The sequence below is a fragment of the Rhinoderma darwinii genome, unplaced genomic scaffold, assembly GCF_050947455.1.
Source record: "Rhinoderma darwinii isolate aRhiDar2 unplaced genomic scaffold, aRhiDar2.hap1 Scaffold_2183, whole genome shotgun sequence".
Lineage (NCBI taxonomy): Eukaryota > Metazoa > Chordata > Amphibia > Anura > Rhinodermatidae > Rhinoderma > Rhinoderma darwinii.
The window spans coordinates 25,768-52,154 of record NW_027462511.1 but is presented as its reverse complement, the minus strand read 5'-3'; the positions used below and the strand labels follow the sequence as shown (position 1 = coordinate 52,154).

The 26,387-nt window shown below is 48.8% G+C and overlaps 14 non-coding genes and 2 pseudogenes across 14 annotated transcripts; all 16 read right to left on the bottom strand.

Annotated features, from left to right (window-relative positions):
- LOC142701743 (U2 spliceosomal RNA) lies at positions 1-71 on the bottom strand (annotated as a pseudogene; the record flags this gene model as incomplete).
- A 1,296-nt stretch (positions 72-1,367) lies between these two features.
- On the bottom strand, positions 1,368-1,558 carry LOC142701736 (U2 spliceosomal RNA). Its single transcript, XR_012867060.1, has one exon. It is a non-coding gene; the product is annotated as a U2 spliceosomal RNA (small nuclear RNA).
- A 1,302-nt stretch (positions 1,559-2,860) lies between these two features.
- LOC142701735 (U2 spliceosomal RNA) lies at positions 2,861-3,051 on the bottom strand. Its single transcript, XR_012867059.1, has one exon. It is a non-coding gene; the product is annotated as a U2 spliceosomal RNA (small nuclear RNA).
- Positions 3,052-4,349: 1,298 nt separating this feature from the next.
- Positions 4,350-4,539, bottom strand: LOC142701738 (U2 spliceosomal RNA). Its single transcript, XR_012867062.1, has one exon. It is a non-coding gene; the product is annotated as a U2 spliceosomal RNA (small nuclear RNA).
- A 1,299-nt stretch (positions 4,540-5,838) lies between these two features.
- LOC142701734 (U2 spliceosomal RNA) lies at positions 5,839-6,029 on the bottom strand. Its single transcript, XR_012867058.1, has one exon. It is a non-coding gene; the product is annotated as a U2 spliceosomal RNA (small nuclear RNA).
- A 1,296-nt stretch (positions 6,030-7,325) lies between these two features.
- On the bottom strand, positions 7,326-7,516 carry LOC142701733 (U2 spliceosomal RNA). The gene has a single exon (XR_012867057.1). It is a non-coding gene; the product is annotated as a U2 spliceosomal RNA (small nuclear RNA).
- Positions 7,517-8,814: 1,298 nt separating this feature from the next.
- Positions 8,815-9,004, bottom strand: LOC142701737 (U2 spliceosomal RNA). Its single transcript, XR_012867061.1, has one exon. It is a non-coding gene; the product is annotated as a U2 spliceosomal RNA (small nuclear RNA).
- A 1,296-nt stretch (positions 9,005-10,300) lies between these two features.
- Positions 10,301-10,491, bottom strand: LOC142701732 (U2 spliceosomal RNA). The gene has a single exon (XR_012867056.1). It is a non-coding gene; the product is annotated as a U2 spliceosomal RNA (small nuclear RNA).
- A 1,298-nt stretch (positions 10,492-11,789) lies between these two features.
- Positions 11,790-11,980, bottom strand: LOC142701731 (U2 spliceosomal RNA). The gene has a single exon (XR_012867055.1). It is a non-coding gene; the product is annotated as a U2 spliceosomal RNA (small nuclear RNA).
- A 1,298-nt stretch (positions 11,981-13,278) lies between these two features.
- LOC142701730 (U2 spliceosomal RNA) lies at positions 13,279-13,469 on the bottom strand. Its single transcript, XR_012867054.1, has one exon. It is a non-coding gene; the product is annotated as a U2 spliceosomal RNA (small nuclear RNA).
- Positions 13,470-14,767: 1,298 nt separating this feature from the next.
- LOC142701728 (U2 spliceosomal RNA) lies at positions 14,768-14,958 on the bottom strand. Its single transcript, XR_012867053.1, has one exon. It is a non-coding gene; the product is annotated as a U2 spliceosomal RNA (small nuclear RNA).
- A 1,298-nt stretch (positions 14,959-16,256) lies between these two features.
- Positions 16,257-16,447, bottom strand: LOC142701726 (U2 spliceosomal RNA). The gene has a single exon (XR_012867051.1). It is a non-coding gene; the product is annotated as a U2 spliceosomal RNA (small nuclear RNA).
- Positions 16,448-17,745: 1,298 nt separating this feature from the next.
- Positions 17,746-17,936, bottom strand: LOC142701725 (U2 spliceosomal RNA). The gene has a single exon (XR_012867050.1). It is a non-coding gene; the product is annotated as a U2 spliceosomal RNA (small nuclear RNA).
- Positions 17,937-19,234: 1,298 nt separating this feature from the next.
- Positions 19,235-19,425, bottom strand: LOC142701724 (U2 spliceosomal RNA). Its single transcript, XR_012867049.1, has one exon. It is a non-coding gene; the product is annotated as a U2 spliceosomal RNA (small nuclear RNA).
- A 1,298-nt stretch (positions 19,426-20,723) lies between these two features.
- LOC142701723 (U2 spliceosomal RNA) lies at positions 20,724-20,914 on the bottom strand. Its single transcript, XR_012867048.1, has one exon. It is a non-coding gene; the product is annotated as a U2 spliceosomal RNA (small nuclear RNA).
- Positions 20,915-22,212: 1,298 nt separating this feature from the next.
- Positions 22,213-22,387, bottom strand: LOC142701741 (U2 spliceosomal RNA; annotated as a pseudogene).
- Positions 22,388-26,387: the final 4,000 nt, after the last annotated feature.

The window sequence follows — 26,387 nt, the reverse complement described above, 5'->3', positions numbered from 1 at the left end:
TGGGACATCAGATATTAAACTGATAGAACAGGATACTACACTTGATCTTAGCCAAAAGGCCGAGAAGCGATAACCCGAGCGGCCCTTGCCTTGCCCGAGCCTGTCCCATACTGCTGTTCACCCCTTGCAGCGATTCAGCCTACTCCTAGGCAATTCCATGGGGCCCTGCAGGCTCACACACATTTACAGCTACTAAGCGGGAGGTGAATAAAGGCCGGAGAGGAAGCCAGACAGGATTTGCTTCTTTTGCTTGCACCACAATGCAGTGCTGAAAGAGGAGGAATCTACATAAAAACGCCTTCCTGGCAACGCCCAAATGCCCTCCTGCCATGCAGATAAACACTGGCAGCGGCAGCAAGTGCATGCCCACAGCCACCCCTTGTTCCTTCACACCTTGTATCAGCTTTAATCCAGTCCTGTGCTGCCTGCTGAGCAGCACTGAACAACACTGCCTGGGCCCAGGCTTTTATCTCTGAGGCAGGCCCCATTATGATGTCAGAAAGCTGGCTCTGGAATCCTGAGGGCTCCACTATGACACGTGCAAAGTTCCGTCTGAACTTTATATAAGACTGTGAGGCTCAGTCAGTCACTCAGTGTTGCCTGAGAGGGCAACACTGCAACAGCCGGCCGCCAGGCTGTCTTTTTTTTGCACATTTATTTGCCTCCAGGAGGCCACAAGAGGGAGACAAGGGACTGCAAAATGGAAAATAGGCATCCACCAACTTTACAGACAACTTCTCTTTGCTCCTACAACCTCCATCCTTGCACAGTTTGTTATTCTTCCAGGTAACATAGTAACAAATCCAAATTGCTGCTCTCTTTGTAGGCAAGCAAGGGTTTGTTGCAACTGCAATTCTTACTTCTTCTTGAAATGTAGGGACGACAGTACATTCCATCACATCCACCTAGTGTACACAGGTAGGTCCATTGTGGCGGGTAGGCGGCTGGCTGCTTTAATGGCTGTTTGCTGTTCCCCTACTCCACTCCACTCCACTATTTGACTGTGGTGCTGCATCAATCAGTGGCTGGCTCAGGTGCAGCTCTTTAACTTACCTAGGAGGGAGGGAGGGAGGGAGGGAGGGCGGAGAGAAGACAAGGAAGGTGAATGAGCTGTTCCAATGTGAAATGCCGGAAACACAGAAACACAGAAGACACACACACACACACACACACACACACAACAAGAGGTGGCAATGTATTCATTAATTGCATTTAATAAATGAGCTCATTATCACACATGACTGTACAAATGCATTGTCCAACAGGTGTTGAAATAATGGGATAAAAGGGGAGATCCCTTCAGAAAGACAGAAACAATGGCAAAGAGAAAAACACTTTTGGAATCTGATTTTAGTCAACACATAAGGGAAGGGTGCACCGGTCCTGGAAATACTGCAATACCAGGTCAATGCGTGGAGTGGACAGAGCAAGCTCTATTTCCATCTCCCTGTTCTAAAAATCCATTTAATATATGGTCCCCAGATAGGGGACGTATCAGATATTAAACTGATAAGAACAGATACTACACTTGATCTTAGCCAAAAGGCCGAGAAGCGATAACCCGAGCGGCCCTTGCCTTGCCCGAGCCTGTCCCATACTGCTGTTCACCCCTTGCAGCGATTCAGCCTACTCCTAGGCAATTCCATGGGGCCCTGCAGGGCTCACACACATTTACAGCTACTAAGCGGGAGGTGAATAAAGGCCGGAGAGGAAGCCAGACAGGATTTGCTTCTTTTGCTTGCACCACAATGCAGTGCTGAAAGAGGAGGAATCTACATAAAAACGCCTTCCTGGCAACGCCCAAATGCCCTCCTGCCATGCAGATAAACACTGGCAGCGGCAGCAAGTGCATGCCCACAGCCACCCCTTGTTCCTTCACACCTTGTATCAGCTTTAATCCAGTCCTGTGCTGCCTGCTGAGCAGCACTGAACAACACTGCCTGGGCCCAGGCTTTTATCTCTGAGGCAGGCCCCATTATGATGTCAGAAAGCTGGCTCTGGAATCCTGAGGGCTCCACTATGACACGTGCAAAGTTCCGTCTGAACTTTATATAAAGACTGTGAGGCTCAGTCAGTCACTCAGTGTTGCCTGAGAGGGCAACACTGCAACAGCCGGCCGCCAGGCTGTCTTTTTTTTGCACATTTATTTGCCTCCAGGAGGCCACAAGAGGGAGACAAGGGACTGCAAAATGGAAAATAGGCATCCACCAACTTTACAGACAACTTCTCTTTGCTCCTACAACCTCCATCCTTGCACAGTTTGTTATTCTTCCAGGTAACATAGTAACAAATCCAAATTGCTGCTCTCTTTGTAGGCAAGCAAGGGTTTGTTGCAACTGCAATTCTTACTTCTTCTTGAAATGTAGGGACGACAGTACATTCCATCACATCCACCTAGTGTACACAGGTAGGTCCATTGTGGCGGGTAGGCGGCTGGCTGCTTTAATGGCTGTTTGCTGTTCCCCTACTCCACTCCCACTCCACTATTTGACTGTGGTGCTGCATCAATCAGTGGCTGGCTCAGGTGCAGCCTCTTTAACTTACCTAGGAGGGAGGGAGGGAGGGAGGGAGGGCGGAGAGAAGACAAGGAAGGTGAATGAGCTGTTCCAATGTGAAATGCCGGAAACACAGAAACACAGAAGACACACACACACACACACACACACACACAACAAGAGGTGGCAATGTATTCATTAATTGCATTTAATAAATGAGCTCATTATCACACATGACTGTACAAATGCATTGTCCAACAGGTGTTGAAATAATGGGATTAAAAGGGGAGATCCCTTCAGAAAGACAGAAACAATGGCAAAGAGAAAAAACACTTTTGGAATCTGATTTTAGTCAACACATAAGGGAAGGGTGCACCGGTCCTGGAAATACTGCAATACCAGGTCAATGCGTGGAGTGGACAGAGCAAGCTCTATTTCCATCTCCCTGTTCTAAAAATCCATTTAATATATGGTCCCCAGATAGGGGACGTATCAGATATTAAACTGATAAGAACAGATACTACACTTGATCTTAGCCAAAAGGCCGAGAAGCGATAACCCGAGCGGCCCTTGCCTTGCCCGAGCCTGTCCCATACTGCTGTTCACCCCTTGCAGCGATTCAGCCTACTCCTAGGCAATTCCATGGGGCCCTGCAGGCTCACACACATTTACAGCTACTAAGCGGGAGGTGAATAAAGGCCGGAGAGGAAGCCAGACAGGATTTGCTTCTTTTGCTTGCACCACAATGCAGTGCTGAAAGAGGAGGAATCTACATAAAAACGCCTTCCTGGCAACGCCCAAATGCCCTCCTGCCATGCAGATAAACACTGGCAGCGGCAGCAAGTGCATGCCCACAGCCACCCCTTGTTCCTTCACACCTTGTATCAGCTTTAATCCAGTCCTGTGCTGCCTGCTGAGCAGCACTGAACAACACTGCCTGGGCCCAGGCTTTTATCTCTGAGGCAGGCCCCATTATGATGTCAGAAAGCTGGCTCTGGAATCCTGAGGGCTCCACTATGACACGTGCAAAGTTCCGTCTGAACTTTATATAAGACTGTGAGGCTCAGTCAGTCACTCAGTGTTGCCTGAGAGGGCAACACTGCAACAGCCGGCCGCCAGGCTGTCTTTTTTTTGCACATTTATTTGCCTCCAGGAGGCCACAAGAGGGAGACAAGGGACTGCAAAATGGAAAATAGGCATCCACCAACTTTACAGACAACTTCTCTTTGCTCCTACAACCTCCATCCTTGCACAGTTTGTTATTCTTCCAGGTAACATAGTAACAAATCCAAATTGCTGCTCTCTTTGTAGGCAAGCAAGGGTTTGTTGCAACTGCAATTCTTACTTCTTCTTGAAATGTAGGGACGACAGTACATTCCATCACATCCACCTAGTGTACACAGGTAGGTCCATTGTGGCGGGTAGGCGGCTGGCTGCTTTAATGGCTGTTTGCTGTTCCCCTACTCCACTCCACTCCACTATTTGACTGTGGTGCTGCATCAATCAGTGGCTGGCTCAGGTGCAGCTCTTTAACTTACCTAGGAGGGAGGGAGGGAGGGAGGGAGGGCGGAGAGAAGACAAGGAAGGTGAATGAGCTGTTCCAATGTGAAATGCCGGAAACACAGAAACACAGAAGACACACACACACACACACACACACACACAACAAGAGGTGGCAATGTATTCATTAATTGCATTTAATAAATGAGCTCATTATCACACATGACTGTACAAATGCATTGTCCAACAGGTGTTGAAATAATGGGATTAAAAGGGGAGATCCCTTCAGAAAGACAGAAACAATGGCAAAGAGAAAAAACACTTTTGGAATCTGATTTTAGTCAACACATAAGGGAAGGGTGCACCGGTCTGGAAATACTGCAATACCAGGTCAATGCGTGGAGTGGACAGAGCAAGCTCTATTTCCATCTCCCTGTTCTAAAAATCCATTTAATATATGGTCCCCAGATAGGGGACGTATCAGATATTAAACTGATAAGAACAGATACTACACTTGATCTTAGCCAAAAGGCCGAGAAGCGATAACCCGAGCGGCCCTTGCCTTGCCCGAGCCTGTCCCATACTGCTGTTCACCCCTTGCAGCGATTCAGCCTACTCCTAGGCAATTCCATGGGGCCCTGCAGGCTCACACACATTTACAGCTACTAAGCGGGAAGGTGAATAAAGGCCGGAGAGGAAGCCAGACAGGATTTGCTTCTTTTGCTTGCACCACAATGCAGTGCTGAAAGAGGAGGAATCTACATAAAAACGCCTTCCTGGCAACGCCCAAATGCCCTCCTGCCATGCAGATAAACACTGGCAGCGGCAGCAAGTGCATGCCCACAGCCACCCCTTGTTCCTTCACACCTTGTATCAGCTTTAATCCAGTCCTGTGCTGCCTGCTGAGCAGCACTGAACAACACTGCCTGGGCCCAGGCTTTTATCTCTGAGGCAGGCCCCATTATGATGTCAGAAAGCTGGCTCTGGAATCCTGAGGGCTCCACTATGACACGTGCAAAGTTCCGTCTGAACTTTATATAAGACTGTGAGGCTCAGTCAGTCACTCAGTGTTGCCTGAGAGGGCAACACTGCAACAGCCGGCCGCCAGGCTGTCTTTTTTTTGCACATTTATTTGCCTCCAGGAGGCCACAAGAGGGAGACAAGGGACTGCAAAATGGAAAATAGGCATCCACCAACTTTACAGACAACTTCTCTTTGCTCTACAACCTCCATCCTTGCACAGTTTGTTATTCTTCCAGGTAACATAGTAACAAATCCAAATTGCTGCTCTCTTTGTAGGCAAGCAAGGGTTTGTTGCAACTGCAATTCTTACTTCTTCTTGAAATGTAGGGACGACAGTACATTCCATCACATCCACCTAGTGTACACAGGTAGGTCCATTGTGGCGGGTAGGCGGCTGGCTGCTTTAATGGCTGTTTGCTGTTCCCCTACTCCACTCCACTCCACTATTTGACTGTGGTGCTGCATCAATCAGTGGCTGGCTCAGGTGCAGCTCTTTAACTTACCTAGGAGGGAGGGAGGGAGGGAGGGAGGGCGGAGAGAAGACAAGGAAGGTGAATGAGCTGTTCCAATGTGAAATGCCGGAAACACAGAAACACAGAAGACACACACACACACACACACACACACACAACAAGAGGTGGCAATGTATTCATTAATTGCATTTAATAAATGAGCTCATTATCACACATGACTGTACAAATGCAATTGTCCAACAGGTGTTGAAATAATGGGATTAAAAGGGGAGATCCCTTCAGAAAGACAGAAACAATGGCAAAGAGAAAAAAACACTTTGGAATCTGATTTTAGTCAACACATAAGGGAAGGGTGCACCGGTCCTGGAAATACTGCAATACCAGGTCAATGCGTGGAGTGGACAGAGCAAGCTCTATTTCCATCTCCCTGTTCTAAAAATCCATTTAATATATGGTCCCCAGATAGGGGACGTATCAGATATTAAACTGATAAGAACAGATACTACACTTGATCTTAGCCAAAAGGCCGAGAAGCGATAACCCGAGCGGCCCTTGCCTTGCCCGAGCCTGTCCCATACTGCTGTTCACCCCTTGCAGCGATTCAGCCTACTCCTAGGCAATTCCATGGGGCCCTGCAGGCTCACACACATTTACAGCTACTAAGCGGGAGGTGAATAAAGGCCGGAGAGGAAGCCAGACAGGATTTGCTTCTTTTGCTTGCACCACAATGCAGTGCTGAAAGAGAGGAATCTACATAAAAACGCCTTCCTGGCAACGCCCAAATGCCCTCCTGCCATGCAGATAAACACTGGCAGCGGCAGCAAGTGCATGCCCACAGCCACCCCTTGTTCCTTCACACCTTGTATCAGCTTTAATCCAGTCCTGTGCTGCCTGCTGAGCAGCACTGAACAACACTGCCTGGGCCCAGGCTTTTATCTCTGAGGCAGGCCCCATTATGATGTCAGAAAGCTGGCTCTGGAATCCTGAGGGCTCCACTATGACACGTGCAAAGTTCCGTCTGAACTTTATATAAGACTGTGAGGCTCAGTCAGTCACTCAGTGTTGCCTGAGAGGGCAACACTGCAACAGCCGGCCGCCAGGCTGTCTTTTTTTTGCACATTTATTTGCCTCCAGGAGGCCACAAGAGGGAGACAAGGGACTGCAAAATGGAAAATAGGCATCCACCAACTTTACAGACAACTTCTCTTTGCTCCTACAACCTCCATCCTTGCACAGTTTGTTATTCTTCCAGGTAACATAGTAACAAATCCAAATTGCTGCTCTCTTTGTAGGCAAGCAAGGGTTTGTTGCAACTGCAATTCTTACTTCTTCTTGAAATGTAGGACGACAGTACATTCCATCACATCCACCTAGTGTACACAGGTAGGTCCATTGTGGCGGGTAGGCGGCTGGCTGCTTTAATGGCTGTTTGCTGTTCCCCTACTCCACTCCACTCCACTATTTGACTGTGGTGCTGCATCAATCAGTGGCTGGCTCAGGTGCAGCTCTTTAACTTACCTAGGAGGGAGGGAGGGAGGGAGGGAGGGCGGAGAGAAGACAAGGAAGGTGAATGAGCTGTTCCAATGTGAAATGCCGGAAACACAGAAACACAGAAGACACACACACACACACACACACACACACAACAAGAGGTGGCAATGTATTCATTAATTGCATTTAATAAATGAGCTCATTATCACACATGACTGTACAAATGCATTGTCCAACAGGTGTTGAAATAATGGGATTAAAAGGGGAGATCCCTTCAGAAAGACAGAAACAATGGCAAAGAGAAAAAACACTTTTGGAATCTGATTTTAGTCAACACATAAGGGAAGGGTGCACCGGTCCTGGAAATACTGCAATACCAGGTCAATGCGTGGAGTGGACAGAGCAAGCTCTATTTCCATCTCCCTGTTCTAAAAATCCATTTAATATATGGTCCCCAGATAGGGGACGTATCAGATATTAAACTGATAAGAACAGATACTACACTTGATCTTAGCCAAAAGGCCGAGAAGCGATAACCCGAGCGGCCCTTGCCTTGCCCGAGCCTGTCCCATACTGCTGTTCACCCCTTGCAGCGATTCAGCCTACTCCTAGGCAATTCCATGGGGCCCTGCAGGCTCACACACATTTACAGCTACTAAGCGGGAGGTGAATAAAGGCCGGAGAGGAAGCCAGACAGGATTTGCTTCTTTTGCCTTGCACCACAATGCAGTGCTGAAAGAGGAGGAATCTACATAAAAACGCCTTCCTGGCAACGCCCAAATGCCCTCCTGCCATGCAGATAAACACTGGCAGCGGCAGCAAGTGCATGCCCACAGCCACCCCTTGTTCCTTCACACCTTGTATCAGCTTTAATCCAGTCCTGTGCTGCCTGCTGAGCAGCACTGAACAACACTGCCTGGGCCCAGGCTTTTATCTCTGAGGCAGGCCCCATTATGATGTCAGAAAGCTGGCTCTGGAATCCTGAGGGCTCCACTATGACACGTGCAAAGTTCCGTCTGAACTTTATATAAGACTGTGAGGCTCAGTCAGTCACTCAGTGTTGCCTGAGAGGGCAACACTGCAACAGCCGGCCGCCAGGCTGTCTTTTTTTGCACATTTATTTGCCTCCAGGAGGCCACAAGAGGGAGACAAGGGACTGCAAAATGGAAAATAGGCATCCACCAACTTTACAGACAACTTCTCTTTGCTCCTACAACCTCCATCCTTGCACAGTTTGTTATTCTTCCAGGTAACATAGTAACAAATCCAAATTGCTGCTCTCTTTGTAGGCAAGCAAGGGTTTGTTGCAACTGCAATTCTTACTTCTTCTTGAAATGTAGGGACGACAGTACATTCCATCACATCCACCTAGTGTACACAGGTAGGTCCATTGTGGCGGGTAGGCGGCTGGCTGCTTTAATGGCTGTTTGCTGTTCCCCTACTCCACTCCACTCCACTATTTGACTGTGGTGCTGCATCAATCAGTGGCTGGCTCAGGTGCAGCTCTTTAACTTACCTAGGAGGGAGGGAGGGAGGGAGGGAGGGCGGAGAGAAGACAAGGAAGGTGAATGAGCTGTTCCAATGTGAAATGCCGGAAACACAGAAACACAGAAGACACACACACACACACACACACACACACAACAAGAGGTGGCAATGTATTCATTAATTGCATTTAATAAATGAGCTCATTATCACACATGACTGTACAAATGCATTGTCCAACAGGTGTTGAAATAATGGGATTAAAAGGGGAGATCCCTTCAGAAAGACAGAAACAATGGCAAAGAGAAAAAACACTTTTGGAATCTGATTTTAGTCAACACATAAGGGAAGGGTGCACCGGTCCTGGAAATACTGCAATACCAGGTCAATGCGTGGAGTGGACAGAGCAAGCTCTATTTCCATCTCCCTGTTCTAAAAATCCATTTAATATATGGTCCCCAGATAGGGACGTATCAGATATTAAACTGATAAGAACAGATACTACACTTGATCTTAGCCAAAAGGCCGAGAAGCGATAACCCGAGCGGCCCTTGCCTTGCCCGAGCCTGTCCCATACTGCTGTTCACCCCTTGCAGCGATTCAGCCTACTCCTAGGCAATTCCATGGGGCCCTGCAGGCTCACACACATTTACAGCTACTAAGCGGGAGGTGAATAAAGGCCGGAGAGGAAGCCAGACAGGATTTGCTTCTTTTGCTTGCACCACAATGCAGTGCTGAAAGAGGAGGAATCTACATAAAAACGCCTTCCTGGCAACGCCCAAATGCCCTCCTGCCATGCAGATAAACACTGGCAGCGGCAGCAAGTGCATGCCCACAGCCACCCCTTGTTCCTTCACACCTTGTATCAGCTTTAATCCAGTCCTGTGCTGCCTGCTGAGCAGCACTGAACAACACTGCCTGGGCCCAGGCTTTTATCTCTGAGGCAGGCCCCATTATGATGTCAGAAAGCTGGCTCTGGAATCCTGAGGGCTCCACTATGACACGTGCAAAGTTCCGTCTGAACTTTATATAAGACTGTGAGGCTCAGTCAGTCACTCAGTGTTGCCTGAGAGGGCAACACTGCAACAGCCGGCCGCCAGGCTGTCTTTTTTTTGCACATTTATTTGCCTCCAGGAGGCCACAAGAGGGAGACAAGGGACTGCAAAATGGAAAATAGGCATCCACCAACTTTACAGACAACTTCTCTTTGCTCCTACAACCTCCATCCTTGCACAGTTTGTTATTCTTCCAGGTAACATAGTAACAAATCCAAATTGCTGCTCTCTTTGTAGGCAAGCAAGGGTTTGTTGCAACTGCAATTCTTACTTCTTCTTGAAATGTAGGGACGACAGTACATTCCATCACATCCACCTAGTGTACACAGGTAGGTCCATTGTGGCGGGTAGGCGGCTGGCTGCTTTAATGGCTGTTTGCTGTTCCCCTACTCCACTCCACTCCACTATTTGACTGTGGTGCTGCATCAATCAGTGGCTGGCTCAGGTGCAGCTCTTTAACTTACCTAGGAGGGAGGGAGGGAGGGAGGAGGGCGGAGAGAAGACAAGGAAGGTGAATGAGCTGTTCCAATGTGAAATGCCGGAAACACAGAAACACAGAAGACACACACACACACACACACACACACACAACAAGAGGTGGCAATGTATTCATTAATTGCATTTAATAAATGAGCTCATTATCACACATGACTGTACAAATGCATTGTCCAACAGGTGTTGAAATAATGGGATTAAAAGGGGAGATCCCTTCAGAAAGACAGAAACAATGGCAAAGAGAAAAACACTTTTGGAATCTGATTTTAGTCAACACATAAGGGAAGGGTGCACCGGTCCTGGAAATACTGCAATACCAGGTCAATGCGTGGAGTGGACAGAGCAAGCTCTATTTCCATCTCCCTGTTCTAAAAATCCATTTAATATATGGTCCCCAGATAGGGGACGTATCAGATATTAAACTGATAAGAACAGATACTACACTTGATCTTAGCCAAAAGGCCGAGAAGCGATAACCCGAGCGGCCCTTGCCTTGCCCGAGCCTGTCCCATACTGCTGTTCACCCCTTGCAGCGATTCAGCCTACTCCTAGGCAATTCCATGGGGCCCTGCAGGCTCACACACATTTACAGCTACTAAGCGGGAGGTGAATAAAGGCCGGAGAGGAAGCCAGACAGGATTTGCTTCTTTTGCTTGCACCACAATGCAGTGCTGAAAGAGGAGGAATCTACATAAAAACGCCTTCCTGGCAACGCCCAAATGCCCTCCTGCCATGCAGATAAACACTGGCAGCGGCAGCAAGTGCATGCCCACAGCCACCCCTTGTTCCTTCACACCTTGTATCAGCTTTAATCCAGTCCTGTGCTGCCTGCTGAGCAGCACTGAACAACACTGCCTGGGCCCAGGCTTTTATCTCTGAGGCAGGCCCCATTATGATGTCAGAAAGCTGGCTCTGGAATCCTGAGGGCTCCACTATGACACGTGCAAAGTTCCGTCTGAACTTTATATAAGACTGTGAGGCTCAGTCAGTCACTCAGTGTTGCCTGAGAGGGCAACACTGCAACAGCCGGCCGCCAGGCTGTCTTTTTTTTGCACATTTATTTGCCTCCAGGAGGCCACAAGAGGGAGACAAGGGACTGCAAAATGGAAAATAGGCATCCACCAACTTTACAGACAACTTCTCTTTGCTCCTACAACCTCCATCCTTGCACAGTTTGTTATTCTTCCAGGTAACATAGTAACAAATCCAAATTGCTGCTCTCTTTGTAGGCAAGCAAGGGTTTGTTGCAACTGCAATTCTTACTTCTTCTTGAAATGTAGGGACGACAGTACATTCCATCACATCCACCTAGTGTACACAGGTAGGTCCATTGTGGCGGGTAGGCGGCTGGCTGCTTTAATGGCTGTTTGCTGTTCCCCTACTCCACTCCACTCCACTATTTGACTGTGGTGCTGCATCAATCAGTGGCTGGCTCAGGTGCAGCTCTTTAACTTACCTAGGAGGGAGGGAGGGAGGGAGGGAGGGCGGAGAGAAGACAAGGAAGGTGAATGAGCTGTTCCAATGTGAAATGCCGGAAACACAGAAACACAGAAGACACACACACACACACACACACACACACAACAAGAGGTGGCAATGTATTCATTAATTGCATTTAATAAATGAGCTCATTATCACACATGACTGTACAAATGCATTGTCCAACAGGTGTTGAAATAATGGGATTAAAAGGGGAGATCCCTTCAGAAAGACAGAAACAATGGCAAAGAGAAAAAACACTTTTGGAATCTGATTTTAGTCAACACATAAGGGAAGGGTGCACCGGTCCTGGAAATACTGCAATACCAGGTCAATGCGTGGAGTGGACAGAGCAAGCTCTATTTCCATCTCCCTGTTCTAAAAATCCATTTAATATATGGTCCCCAGATAGGGGACGTATCAGATATTAAACTGATAAGAACAGATACTACACTTGATCTTAGCCAAAAGGCCGAGAAGCGATAACCCGAGCGGCCCTTGCCTTGCCCGAGCCTGTCCCATACTGCTGTTCACCCCTTGCAGCGATTCAGCCTACTCCTAGGCAATTCCATGGGGCCCTGCAGGCTCACACACATTTACAGCTACTAAGCGGGAGGTGAATAAAGGCCGGAGAGGAAGCCAGACAGGATTTGCTTCTTTTGCTTGCACCACAATGCAGTGCTGAAAGAGGAGGAATCTACATAAAAACGCCTTCCTGGCAACGCCCAAATGCCCTCCTGCCATGCAGATAAACACTGGCAGCGGCAGCAAGTGCATGCCCACAGCCACCCCTTGTTCCTTCACACCTTGTATCAGCTTTAATCCAGTCCTGTGCTGCCTGCTGAGCAGCACTGAACAACACTGCCTGGGCCCAGGCTTTTATCTCTGAGGCAGGCCCCATTATGATGTCAGAAAGCTGGCTCTGGAATCCTGAGGGCTCCACTATGACACGTGCAAAGTTCCGTCTGAACTTTATATAAGACTGTGAGGCTCAGTCAGTCACTCAGTGTTGCCTGAGAGGGCAACACTGCAACAGCCGGCCGCCAGGCTGTCTTTTTTTTTGCACATTTATTTGCCTCCAGGAGGCCACAAGAGGGAGACAAGGGACTGCAAAATGGAAAATAGGCATCCACCAACTTTACAGACAACTTCTCTTTGCTCCTACAACCTCCATCCTTGCACAGTTTGTTATTCTTCCAGGTAACATAGTAACAAATCCAAATTGCTGCTCTCTTTGTAGGCAAGCAAGGGTTTGTTGCAACTGCAATTCTTACTTCTTCTTGAAATGTAGGGACGACAGTACATTCCATCACATCCACCTAGTGTACACAGGTAGGTCCATTGTGGCGGGTAGGCGGCTGGCTGCTTTAATGGCTGTTTGCTGTCCCCTACTCCACTCCACTCCACTATTTGACTGTGGTGCTGCATCAATCAGTGGCTGGCTCAGGTGCAGCTCTTTAACTTACCTAGGAGGGAGGGAGGGAGGGAGGGAGGGCGGAGAGAAGACAAGGAAGGTGAATGAGCTGTTCCAATGTGAAATGCCGGAAACACAGAAACACAGAAGACACACACACACACACACACACACACACAACAAGAGGTGGCAATGTATTCATTAATTGCATTTAATAAATGAGCTCATTATCACACATGACTGTACAAATGCATTGTCCAACAGGTGTTGAAATAATGGGATTAAAAGGGGAGATCCCTTCAGAAAGACAGAAACAATGGCAAAGAGAAAAAACACTTTTGGAATCTGATTTTAGTCAACACATAAGGGAAGGGTGCACCGGTCCTGGAAATACTGCAATACCAGGTCAATGCGTGGAGTGGACAGAGCAAGCTCTATTTCCATCTCCCTGTTCTAAAAATCCATTTAATATATGGTCCCCAGATAGGGGACGTATCAGATATTAAACTGATAAGAACAGATACTACACTTGATCTTAGCCAAAAGGCCGAGAAGCGATAACCCGAGCGGCCCTTGCCTTGCCCGAGCCTGTCCCATACTGCTGTTCACCCCTTGCAGCGATTCAGCCTACTCCTAGGCAATTCCATGGGGCCCTGCAGGCTCACACACATTTACAGCTACTAAGCGGGAGGTGAATAAAGGCCGGAGAGGAAGCCAGACAGGATTTGCTTCTTTTGCTTGCACCACAATGCAGTGCTGAAAGAGGAGGAATCTACATAAAAACGCCTTCCTGGCAACGCCCAAATGCCCTCCTGCCATGCAGATAAACACTGGCAGCGGCAGCAAGTGCATGCCCACAGCCACCCCTTGTTCCTTCACACCTTGTATCAGCTTTAATCCAGTCCTGTGCTGCCTGCTGAGCAGCACTGAACAACACTGCCTGGGCCCAGGCTTTTATCTCTGAGGCAGGCCCCATTATGATGTCAGAAAGCTGGCTCTGGAATCCTGAGGGCTCCACTATGACACGTGCAAAGTTCCGTCTGAACTTTATATAAGACTGTGAGGCTCAGTCAGTCACTCAGTGTTGCCTGAGAGGGCAACACTGCAACAGCCGGCCGCCAGGCTGTCTTTTTTTTGCACATTTATTTGCCTCCAGGAGGCCACAAGAGGGAGACAAGGGACTGCAAAATGGAAAATAGGCATCCACCAACTTTACAGACAACTTCTCTTTGCTCCTACAACCTCCATCCTTGCACAGTTTGTTATTCTTCCAGGTAACATAGTAACAAATCCAAATTGCTGCTCTCTTTGTAGGCAAGCAAGGGTTTGTTGCAACTGCAATTCTTACTTCTTCTTGAAATGTAGGGACGACAGTACATTCCATCACATCCACCTAGTGTACACAGGTAGGTCCATTGTGGCGGGTAGGCGGCTGGCTGCTTTAATGGCTGTTTGCTGTTCCCCTACTCCACTCCACTCCACTATTTGACTGTGGTGCTGCATCAATCAGTGGCTGGCTCAGGTGCAGCTCTTTAACTTACCTAGGAGGGAGGGAGGGAGGGAGGGAGGGCGGAGAGAAGACAAGGAAGGTGAATGAGCTGTTCCAATGTGAAATGCCGGAAACACAGAAACACAGAAGACACACACACACACACACACACACACACAACAAGAGGTGGCAATGTATTCATTAATTGCATTTAATAAATGAGCTCATTATCACACATGACTGTACAAATGCATTGTCCAACAGGTGTTGAAATAATGGGATTAAAAGGGGAGATCCCTTCAGAAAGACAGAAACAATGGCAAAGAGAAAAAACACTTTTGGAATCTGATTTTAGTCAACACATAAGGGAAGGGTGCACCGGTCCTGGAAATACTGCAATACCAGGTCAATGCGTGGAGTGGACAGAGCAAGCTCTATTTCCATCTCCCTGTTCTAAAAATCCATTTAATATATGGTCCCCAGATAGGGGACGTATCAGATATTAAACTGATAAGAACAGATACTACACTTGATCTTAGCCAAAAGGCCGAGAAGCGATAACCCGAGCGGCCCTTGCCTTGCCCGAGCCTGTCCCATACTGCTGTTCACCCCTTGCAGCGATTCAGCCTACTCCTAGGCAATTCCATGGGGCCCTGCAGGCTCACACACATTTACAGCTACTAAGCGGGAGGTGAATAAAGGCCGGAGAGGAAGCCAGACAGGATTTGCTTCTTTTGCTTGCACCACAATGCAGTGCTGAAAGAGGAGGAATCTACATAAAAACGCCTTCCTGGCAACGCCCAAATGCCCTCCTGCCATGCAGATAAACACTGGCAGCGGCAGCAAGTGCATGCCCACAGCCACCCCTTGTTCCTTCACACCTTGTATCAGCTTTAATCCAGTCCTGTGCTGCCTGCTGAGCAGCACTGAACAACACTGCCTGGGCCCAGGCTTTTATCTCTGAGGCAGGCCCCATTATGATGTCAGAAAGCTGGCTCTGGAATCCTGAGGGCTCCACTATGACACGTGCAAAGTTCCGTCTGAACTTTATATAAGACTGTGAGGCTCAGTCAGTCACTCAGTGTTGCCTGAGAGGGCAACACTGCAACAGCCGGCCGCCAGGCTGTCTTTTTTTTGCACATTTATTTGCCTCCAGGAGGCCACAAGAGGGAGACAAGGGACTGCAAAATGGAAAATAGGCATCCACCAACTTTACAGACAACTTCTCTTTGCTCCTACAACCTCCATCCTTGCACAGTTTGTTATTCTTCCAGGTAACATAGTAACAAATCCAAATTGCTGCTCTCTTTGTAGGCAAGCAAGGGTTTGTTGCAACTGCAATTCTTACTTCTTCTTGAAATGTAGGGACGACAGTACATTCCATCACATCCACCTAGTGTACACAGGTAGGTCCATTGTGGCGGGTAGGCGGCTGGCTGCTTTAATGGCTGTTTGCTGTTCCCCTACTCCACTCCACTCCACTATTTGACTGTGGTGCTGCATCAATCAGTGGCTGGCTCAGGTGCAGCTCTTTAACTTACCTAGGAGGGAGGGAGGGAGGGAGGGAGGGCGGAGAGAAGACAAGGAAGGTGAATGAGCTGTTCCAATGTGAAATGCCGGAAACACAGAAACACAGAAGACACACACACACACACACACACACACACAACAAGAGGTGGCAATGTATTCATTAATTGCATTTAATAAATGAGCTCATTATCACACATGACTGTACAAATGCATTGTCCAACAGGTGTTGAAATAATGGGATTAAAAGGGGAGATCCCTTCAGAAAGACAGAAACAATGGCAAAGAGAAAAAACACTTTTGGAATCTGATTTTAGTCAACACATAAGGGAAGGGTGCACCGGTCCTGGAAATACTGCAATACCAGGTCAATGCGTGGAGTGGACAGAGCAAGCTCTATTTCCATCTCCCTGTTCTAAAAATCCATTTAATATATGGTCCCCAGATAGGGGACGTATCAGATATTAAACTGATAAGAACAGATACTACACTTGATCTTAGCCAAAAGGCCGAGAAGCGATAACCCGAGCGGCCCTTGCCTTGCCCGAGCCTGTCCCATACTGCTGTTCACCCCTTGCAGCGATTCAGCCTACTCCTAGGCAATTCCATGGGGCCCTGCAGGCTCACACACATTTACAGCTACTAAGCGGGAGGTGAATAAAGGCCGGAGAGGAAGCCAGACAGGATTTGCTTCTTTTGCTTGCACCACAATGCAGTGCTGAAAGAGGAGGAATCTACATAAAAACGCCTTCCTGGCAACGCCCAAATGCCCTCCTGCCATGCAGATAAACACTGGCAGCGGCAGCAAGTGCATGCCCACAGCCACCCCTTGTTCCTTCACACCTTGTATCAGCTTTAATCCAGTCCTGTGCTGCCTGCTGAGCAGCACTGAACAACACTGCCTGGGCCCAGGCTTTTATCTCTGAGGCAGGCCCCATTATGATGTCAGAAAGCTGGCTCTGGAATCCTGAGGGCTCCACTATGACACGTGCAAAGTTCCGTCTGAACTTTATATAAGACTGTGAGGCTCAGTCAGTCACTCAGTGTTGCCTGAGAGGGCAACACTGCAACAGCCGGCCGCCAGGCTGTCTTTTTTTTGCACATTTATTTGCCTCCAGGAGGCCACAAGAGGGAGACAAGGGACTGCAAAATGGAAAATAGGCATCCACCAACTTTACAGACAACTTCTCTTTGCTCCTACAACCTCCATCCTTGCACAGTTTGTTATTCTTCCAGGTAACATAGTAACAAATCCAAATTGCTGCTCTCTTTGTAGGCAAGCAAGGGTTTGTTGCAACTGCAATTCTTACTTCTTCTTGAAATGTAGGGACGACAGTACATTCCATCACATCCACCTAGTGTACACAGGTAGGTCCATTGTGGCGGGTAGGCGGCTGGCTGCTTTAATGGCTGTTTGCTGTTCCCCTACTCCACTCCACTCCACTATTTGACTGTGGTGCTGCATCAATCAGTGGCTGGCTCAGGTGCAGCTCTTTAACTTACCTAGGAGGGAGGGAGGGAGGGAGGGAGGGCGGAGAGAAGACAAGGAAGGTGAATGAGCTGTTCCAATGTGAAATGCCGGAAACACAGAAACACAGAAGACACACACACACACACACACACACACACAACAAGAGGTGGCAATGTATTCATTAATTGCATTTAATAAATGAGCTCATTATCACACATGACTGTACAAATGCATTGTCCAACAGGTGTTGAAATAATGGGATTAAAAGGGGAGATCCCTTCAGAAAGACAGAAACAATGGCAAAGAGAAAAAACACTTTTGGAATCTGATTTTAGTCAACACATAAGGGAAGGGTGCACCGGTCCTGGAAATACTGCAATACCAGGTCAATGCGTGGAGTGGACAGAGCAAGCTCTATTTCCATCTCCCTGTTCTAAAAATCCATTTAATATATGGTCCCCAGATAGGGGACGTATCAGATATTAAACTGATAAGAACAGATACTACACTTGATCTTAGCCAAAAGGCCGAGAAGCGATAACCCGAGCGGCCCTTGCCTTGCCCGAGCCTGTCCCATACTGCTGTTCACCCCTTGCAGCGATTCAGCCTACTCCTAGGCAATTCCATGGGGCCCTGCAGGCTCACACACATTTACAGCTACTAAGCGGGAGGTGAATAAAGGCCGGAGAGGAAGCCAGACAGGATTTGCTTCTTTTGCTTGCACCACAATGCAGTGCTGAAAGAGGAGGAATCTACATAAAAACGCCTTCCTGGCAACGCCCAAATGCCCTCCTGCCATGCAGATAAACACTGGCAGCGGCAGCAAGTGCATGCCCACAGCCACCCCTTGTTCCTTCACACCTTGTATCAGCTTTAATCCAGTCCTGTGCTGCCTGCTGAGCAGCACTGAACAACACTGCCTGGGCCCAGGCTTTTATCTCTGAGGCAGGCCCCATTATGATGTCAGAAAGCTGGCTCTGGAATCCTGAGGGCTCCACTATGACACGTGCAAAGTTCCGTCTGAACTTTATATAAGACTGTGAGGCTCAGTCAGTCACTCAGTGTTGCCTGAGAGGGCAACACTGCAACAGCCGGCCGCCAGGCTGTCTTTTTTTTGCACATTTATTTGCCTCCAGGAGGCCACAAGAGGGAGACAAGGGACTGCAAAATGGAAAATAGGCATCCACCAACTTTACAGACAACTTCTCTTTGCTCCTACAACCTCCATCCTTGCACAGTTTGTTATTCTTCCAGGTAACATAGTAACAAATCCAAATTGCTGCTCTCTTTGTAGGCAAGCAAGGGTTTGTTGCAACTGCAATTCTTACTTCTTCTTGAAATGTAGGGACGACAGTACATTCCATCACATCCACCTAGTGTACACAGGTAGGTCCATTGTGGCGGGTAGGCGGCTGGCTGCTTTAATGGCTGTTTGCTGTTCCCCTACTCCACTCCACTCCACTATTTGACTGTGGTGCTGCATCAATCAGTGGCTGGCTCAGGTGCAGCTCTTTAACTTACCTAGGAGGGAGGGAGGGAGGGAGGGAGGGCGGAGAGAAGACAAGGAAGGTGAATGAGCTGTTCCAATGTGAAATGCCGGAAACACAGAAACACAGAAGACACACACACACACACACACACACACACAACAAGAGGTGGCAATGTATTCATTAATTGCATTTAATAAATGAGCTCATTATCACACATGACTGTACAAATGCATTGTCCAACAGGTGTTGAAATAATGGGATTAAAAGGGGAGATCCCTTCAGAAAGACAGAAACAATGGCAAAGAGAAAAAACACTTTTGGAATCTGATTTTAGTCAACACATAAGGGAAGGGTGCACCGGTCCTGGAAATACTGCAATACCAGGTCAATGCGTGGAGTGGACAGAGCAAGCTCTATTTCCATCTCCCTGTTCTAAAAATCCATTTAATATATGGTCCCCAGATAGGGGACGTATCAGATATTAAACTGATAAGAACAGATACTACACTTGATCTTAGCCAAAAGGCCGAGAAGCGATAACCCGAGCGGCCCTTGCCTTGCCCGAGCCTGTCCCATACTGCTGTTCACCCCTTGCAGCGATTCAGCCTACTCCTAGGCAATTCCATGGGGCCCTGCAGGCTCACACACATTTACAGCTACTAAGCGGGAGGTGAATAAAGGCCGGAGAGGAAGCCAGACAGGATTTGCTTCTTTTGCTTGCACCACAATGCAGTGCTGAAAGAGGAGGAATCTACATAAAAACGCCTTCCTGGCAACGCCCAAATGCCCTCCTGCCATGCAGATAAACACTGGCAGCGGCAGCAAGTGCATGCCCACAGCCACCCCTTGTTCCTTCACACCTTGTATCAGCTTTAATCCAGTCCTGTGCTGCCTGCTGAGCAGCACTGAACAACACTGCCTGGGCCCAGGCTTTTATCTCTGAGGCAGGCCCCATTATGATGTCAGAAAGCTGGCTCTGGAATCCTGAGGGCTCCACTATGACACGTGCAAAGTTCCGTCTGAACTTTATATAAGACTGTGAGGCTCAGTCAGTCACTCAGTGTTGCCTGAGAGGGCAACACTGCAACAGCCGGCCGCCAGGCTGTCTTTTTTTTGCACATTTATTTGCCTCCAGGAGGCCACAAGAGGGAGACAAGGGACTGCAAAATGGAAAATAGGCATCCACCAACTTTACAGACAACTTCTCTTTGCTCCTACAACCTCCATCCTTGCACAGTTTGTTATTCTTCCAGGTAACATAGTAACAAATCCAAATTGCTGCTCTCTTTGTAGGCAAGCAAGGGTTTGTTGCAACTGCAATTCTTACTTCTTCTTGAAATGTAGGGACGACAGTACATTCCATCACATCCACCTAGTGTACACAGGTAGGTCCATTGTGGCGGGTAGGCGGCTGGCTGCTTTAATGGCTGTTTGCTGTTCCCCTACTCCACTCCACTCCACTATTTGACTGTGGTGCTGCATCAATCAGTGGCTGGCTCAGGTGCAGCTCTTTAACTTACCTAGGAGGGAGGGAGGGAGGGAGGGAGGGCGGAGAGAAGACAAGGAAGGTGAATGAGCTGTTCCAATGTGAAATGCCGGAAACACAGAAACACAGAAGACACACACACACACACACACACACACACAACAAGAGGTGGCAATGTATTCATTAATTGCATTTAATAAATGAGCTCATTATCACACATGACTGTACAAATGCATTGTCCAACAGGTGTTGAAATAATGGGATTAAAAGGGGAGATCCCTTCAGAAAGACAGAAACAATGGCAAAGAGAAAAAACACTTTTGGAATCTGATTTTAGTCAACACATAAGGGAAGGGTGCACCGGTCCTGGAAATACTGCAATACCAGGTCAATGCGTGGAGTGGACAGAGCAAGCTCTATTTCCATCTCCCTGTTCTAAAAATCCATTTAATATATGGTCCCCAGATAGGGGACGTATCAGATATTAAACTGATAAGAACAGATACTACACTTGATCTTAGCCAAAAGGCCGAGAAGCGATAACCCGAGCGGCCCTTGCCTTGCCCGAGCCTGTCCCATACTGCTGTTCACCCCTTGCAGCGATTCAGCCTACTCCTAGGCAATTCCATGGGGCCCTGCAGGCTCACACACATTTACAGCTACTAAGCGGGAGGTGAATAAAGGCCGGAGAGGAAGCCAGACAGGATTTGCTTCTTTTGCTTGCACCACAATGCAGTGCTGAAAGAGGAGGAATCTACATAAAAACGCCTTCCTGGCAACGCCCAAATGCCCTCCTGCCATGCAGATAAACACTGGCAGCGGCAGCAAGTGCATGCCCACAGCCACCCCTTGTTCCTTCACACCTTGTATCAGCTTTAATCCAGTCCTGTGCTGCCTGCTGAGCAGCACTGAACAACACTGCCTGGGCCCAGGCTTTTATCTCTGAGGCAGGCCCCATTATGATGTCAGAAAGCTGGCTCTGGAATCCTGAGGGCTCCACTATGACACGTGCAAAGTTCCGTCTGAACTTTATATAAGACTGTGAGGCTCAGTCAGTCACTCAGTGTTGCCTGAGAGGGCAACACTGCAACAGCCGGCCGCCAGGCTGTCTTTTTTTTGCACATTTATTTGCCTCCAGGAGGCCACAAGAGGGAGACAAGGGACTGCAAAATGGAAAATAGGCATCCACCAACTTTACAGACAACTTCTCTTTGCTCCTACAACCTCCATCCTTGCACAGTTTGTTATTCTTCCAGGTAACATAGTAACAAATCCAAATTGCTGCTCTCTTTGTAGGCAAGCAAGGGTTTGTTGCAACTGCAATTCTTACTTCTTCTTGAAATGTAGGGACGACAGTACATTCCATCACATCCACCTAGTGTACACAGGTAGGTCCATTGTGGCGGGTAGGCGGCTGGCTGCTTTAATGGCTGTTTGCTGTTCCCCTACTCCACTCCACTCCACTATTTGACTGTGGTGCTGCATCAATCAGTGGCTGGCTCAGGTGCAGCTCTTTAACTTACCTAGGAGGGAGGGAGGGAGGGAGGGAGGGCGGAGAGAAGACAAGGAAGGTGAATGAGCTGTTCCAATGTGAAATGCCGGAAACACAGAAACACAGAAGACACACACACACACACACACACACACACAACAAGAGGTGGCAATGTATTCATTAATTGCATTTAATAAATGAGCTCATTATCACACATGACTGTACAAATGCATTGTCCAACAGGTGTTGAAATAATGGGATTAAAAGGGGAGATCCCTTCAGAAAGACAGAAACAATGGCAAAGAGAAAAAACACTTTTGGAATCTGATTTTAGTCAACACATAAGGGAAGGGTGCACCGGTCCTGGAAATACTGCAATACCAGGTCAATGCGTGGAGTGGACAGAGCAAGCTCTATTTCCATCTCCCTGTTCTAAAAATCCATTTAATATATGGTCCCCAGATAGGGGACGTATCAGATATTAAACTGATAAGAACAGATTTTTTGATTGAAAAATGCTTTATTGACAATCAATCGTCATCATACAAACATTACTGCGACGCAGCGCAAGCCATGAAGCAGCAAATAATAAATAATAACAGTCGTCAAACATAACATGACAGTATAATACACAGTACAGGCTAGCCTATGCTATACATTACACCACATGCTACACTAATCATTCTTGCATTCACTAAAGCCAAACAACAAAGCATTACAGACAAGTGATGGGATAGGGGAGTGGGTAGGAGGGGATAGGGAAGGGGGAAATCACAGGCCCGAAGCTTTATTGAAAGACAACACACAAGAAGGGAGAGTGGGGGGAAGGGGAGTATCAGTCCTCTTCCTCATCGACGTCCGGGCTGTCCCAGGTGGAATAGTCTCTGAGCAGGCTGTGGATCAGCCTGCGGCAGTCCTGGACGGACACACTCTCTCTCCGCAAAATCAGACGGTTCCTGGCAAACCATATAGCGTCCTTAAAGCAGTTCATAAGGCGCCAGGCTTCCTGGATTGCTCCATCCGTGGTATTCCCAGGAAATAGTCCATAAAGTACCGAGCGGTACGACAGTCTGTTCCTGGGTACTGAGTCCTTGAGTTCATGTTCCAAGGCTTTCAACAGACCCTGTGCAAAGGGGCACTGCCAGAAAATGTGCAAAGATGTTTCCTCCGTGAAGGGGCACCTGGGGCAGTACCGGGTCTTGCACAGGTTGCGGGCATGCATGAATGACCTAAGAGGCAGTCCTCCCTGGATGGCCATCCATGAAATGTCCTTGTGCCCGTTGGTCAACCTGCCAGATGACACGTTAGTCCAAACAGTCTCCAACGTGTCGGCATGAAGCCCTGGAACAGACTCCAGTGAGTCCTTTGCTCTGATGTGCTTGTGGATCGTCTTAGGTTTCCACAAGTCGGGCTTAAGACCCTCCAGTTGATGCTCCCTCACGAACCGGACGACATCTCCGTAGAACCAGGGAGCGTGCCAGTTGTAAGGGAAGGAGCTGTCCCACTTGTCCCAGCCAAAACCTCGCCAGAGGGGAAGGAGGAAGTAGCGGGACATGGCCTTGCCCGCAGAGCCGTTTGCTGTCCTCAGAGTCCTACGAACACAGTCACATACAAAAGCGATCCGCAGCAGAGTGGGAATGTCGGGTATACCCTTCCCACCTTTGCGGGGCTCCTTGTACATAACAGTCCGCTTTACTCTGTCCATTTTCGAGCCCCAGATGAAGCGAAACACAGTCCTGGTAATGGCCCTCGAGACGGTGGCAAGAGGGGGCCATGCCTGTGCAGTGTATTGTAGCACAGGCAAGACTTCGTTACGCAGGACCATTGCTTTGCCCTCAATAGTGAGTTGTCTGAGGCTCCACAGTCCGATCCTTTGGTTGACTTTGGCCAAGCGTTCTTCCCACGACTTTAGGGCTGCACCTTCCTTACCGAACCAGACTCCCAGAATTTTGATGAAGTCCGGCTTGATAGTAAACGGGAAGGAGGCAGGAGAAGGCAGGTACCACTTTCCGAAGAGCATGGCTTCCGACTTCCCGCAGTTGACTTTTGCCCCTGAAGCGCGTCCGAACTCCTCACAGGTCTGGACGAGTGCAGTCACCGAACTCTGGTCAGCGCAGAAGACGGTCACGTCGTCCATGTACAGCGAGCATTTGACCTCGAAGTGTCCTGGACCTGGTGCGGTGATCCCTCTGATCTCTCCATTCTGCCGGATAGCCTCTGCGAAGAGCTCTATAACACAAACAAAAAGGAGAGGTGAAAGAGGACAGCCTTGTCTAACCCCCGACGATACAGGAAAGGGGTCAGTCTTCCAGCCGTTCACCAGCACCGAGCTGTAAATGTCGCAATACATCAGGTTAACATACAAACAGAACAACCTGCCAAGCCGCAGCCTACGCAGAGCCTTACCCATGAATTCGTGAGAGACCCGGTCAAAAGCCTTCTCCTGATCCAGACTGACCAGGGCCGCGTGTGTACGGCGGCTTTGCATGTAATGCACCGTGTCCCTCACCAGGGCAAGACTGTCGGCCACCCTACGGCCAGGAATGCCGCAGGTTTGGTCCGATCCGATGATCTGTCCGATGACAACCTTCAGTCTGTTGGTCAATACTTTGGCGAGGATCTTGTAGTCCACGTTCAGGAGAGAGATGGGACGCCAGTTTTTCAGGTCACATCTCTCCCCCTTCCGCTTATACAAGATCGTGATCATGCCTTCTCTCAAGGACGGTGGCATTCTACCCTCCACCACCATCTCCTCATAGAGCTCCAGCAGGTCCGGACAGATCAAGTCCCCCAGCGCTACATAGAGCTCTGCTGGGAGACCATCACTGCCCGGGGTCCTGCCGGGTCTGAAGGATTTAGCGGCAGAGAGCAGTTCCTCCACCGTCAGGGGTACGTCCATAGCCTCCGTACCTGCAGGATCAAGATGATTAGTGATACCTGACAGGAATTTATCGGCGGCTTCGGGGTCAGTGGTTTTCCGGGAGTAGAGGCTTCGGTAGTAGTCTGTGACGACTCCCATCACCTCCTTCTTCCCAGAATGCATGTTTCCGGTCTCATCTCGGAGTTCCTTCAGGGGCGTGTGGCCGGCATGGAGTTTCCTGAAAAAGAACGAGTTACATTTCTCACCCTTCTCCAGGTTCTCCACCTTGGAACGAAAGACAATTCGCTTGGATTCCTCCTCAAAGTGCCTTTTCAGGCCCTTTTTGGCTTCCTCCAGCTCCTTCCTGACGTCCCAGCCGCATTGAAGGAGGTCTTGCAGGGATCGCAGCTGACGCTGCATCTCTCTGAAGTCTCTCTTCCTCTCACACGCCTGTTGACGACTTTTTGCCTGAAAGAAACAACGAAATTCAACTTTAACATATTCCCACCAGTCACAGGTTTTGTCAAAGAAAACTTTATCATTCCTCCAAACAATATAGGCGTCTCTAAGTTCCGCCAGTACCTCTTCTCTTTCCAGCAGGGCACAATTCAGCTTCCAGGAGCCAGGGCCGGGAGGAAAACCGTGGCCGATGGCACCCTGGAAGAGAATGGCCCTGTGGTCCGAGAAGAAGCAGGGGACCATGGAGTGCCCATGCTGCTTGACTGCCCGGGAGGTGAACACAAAGTCAATCCGAGAACGAAGTGAGCCATCGGGTCGGCTCCATGAATAGTTCACAGAGCCGATCCCCATGGAGCCCACAACGTCCTGCAAGGATGCTTCGGTTACCATCTCGATAAGCAGTTTGGAACTGACATCCAGCTTGATTGAAGTGCCGGAACTTCGTCCATCCTCTTCGATGGGGCAGTTGAAGTCCCCGGCCATCACCACTGCCCTAGTGGTGGCGAGCTGGGTCCGCAGGGTCTGGAATAGTTCCAGGCGCTCAGCCTTCATAGGGGGAGCGTACACGTTGATGAGCCTAATCGGCTCTCCCGCCCAGGAACCGTCTACGACCAACAAGCGGCCGCAGACGAGCTCCTGGACAGAGTCAACAGTAAATACGCTTCCCCTAATCAGGATGGCAACCCCTGCAGACTTACAGTCGCCCCCACCAGACCAGTAGGACGGGCCATGGGTCCACTGCCTGGCCAGATGATGGTATGACCTGGAAGAGGGGAGAGTACATTCCTGCAGCATAAATACATCACTCGACTGCTTGGAAAGAAAAGTTAGCACCATCTGACATCTAGTCCTATCTCTAACACTCCTCACATTGAGGCCAAAGATGTTAAGTTTAGCAGCCATGGGGGAGAATAAAGAAGGTTAGTGCAAGCGATACACCTCAGTTACCAGTCCGGTCGGGCGGATCCTCCTCTCTGGAGCCTGGCGGGTCCGGAAGATCCAGCAGGCCCTCTGACAAAAATTGTTCCAGGATTGTAGCCACCTGGATGTCTGTTGTGAAGTCGATGACCTCAGGTTCAGACACGAGTTCCTCCACCATCTGCTCCATTTCCTCCTGCTGCGCAAGGGAATCTTCGCAGATTTCCACGACTTGTCTCTTTGAGGACTCAGCAGCTGGGCTGTCCCTCACCTTTCTCTTCCTCT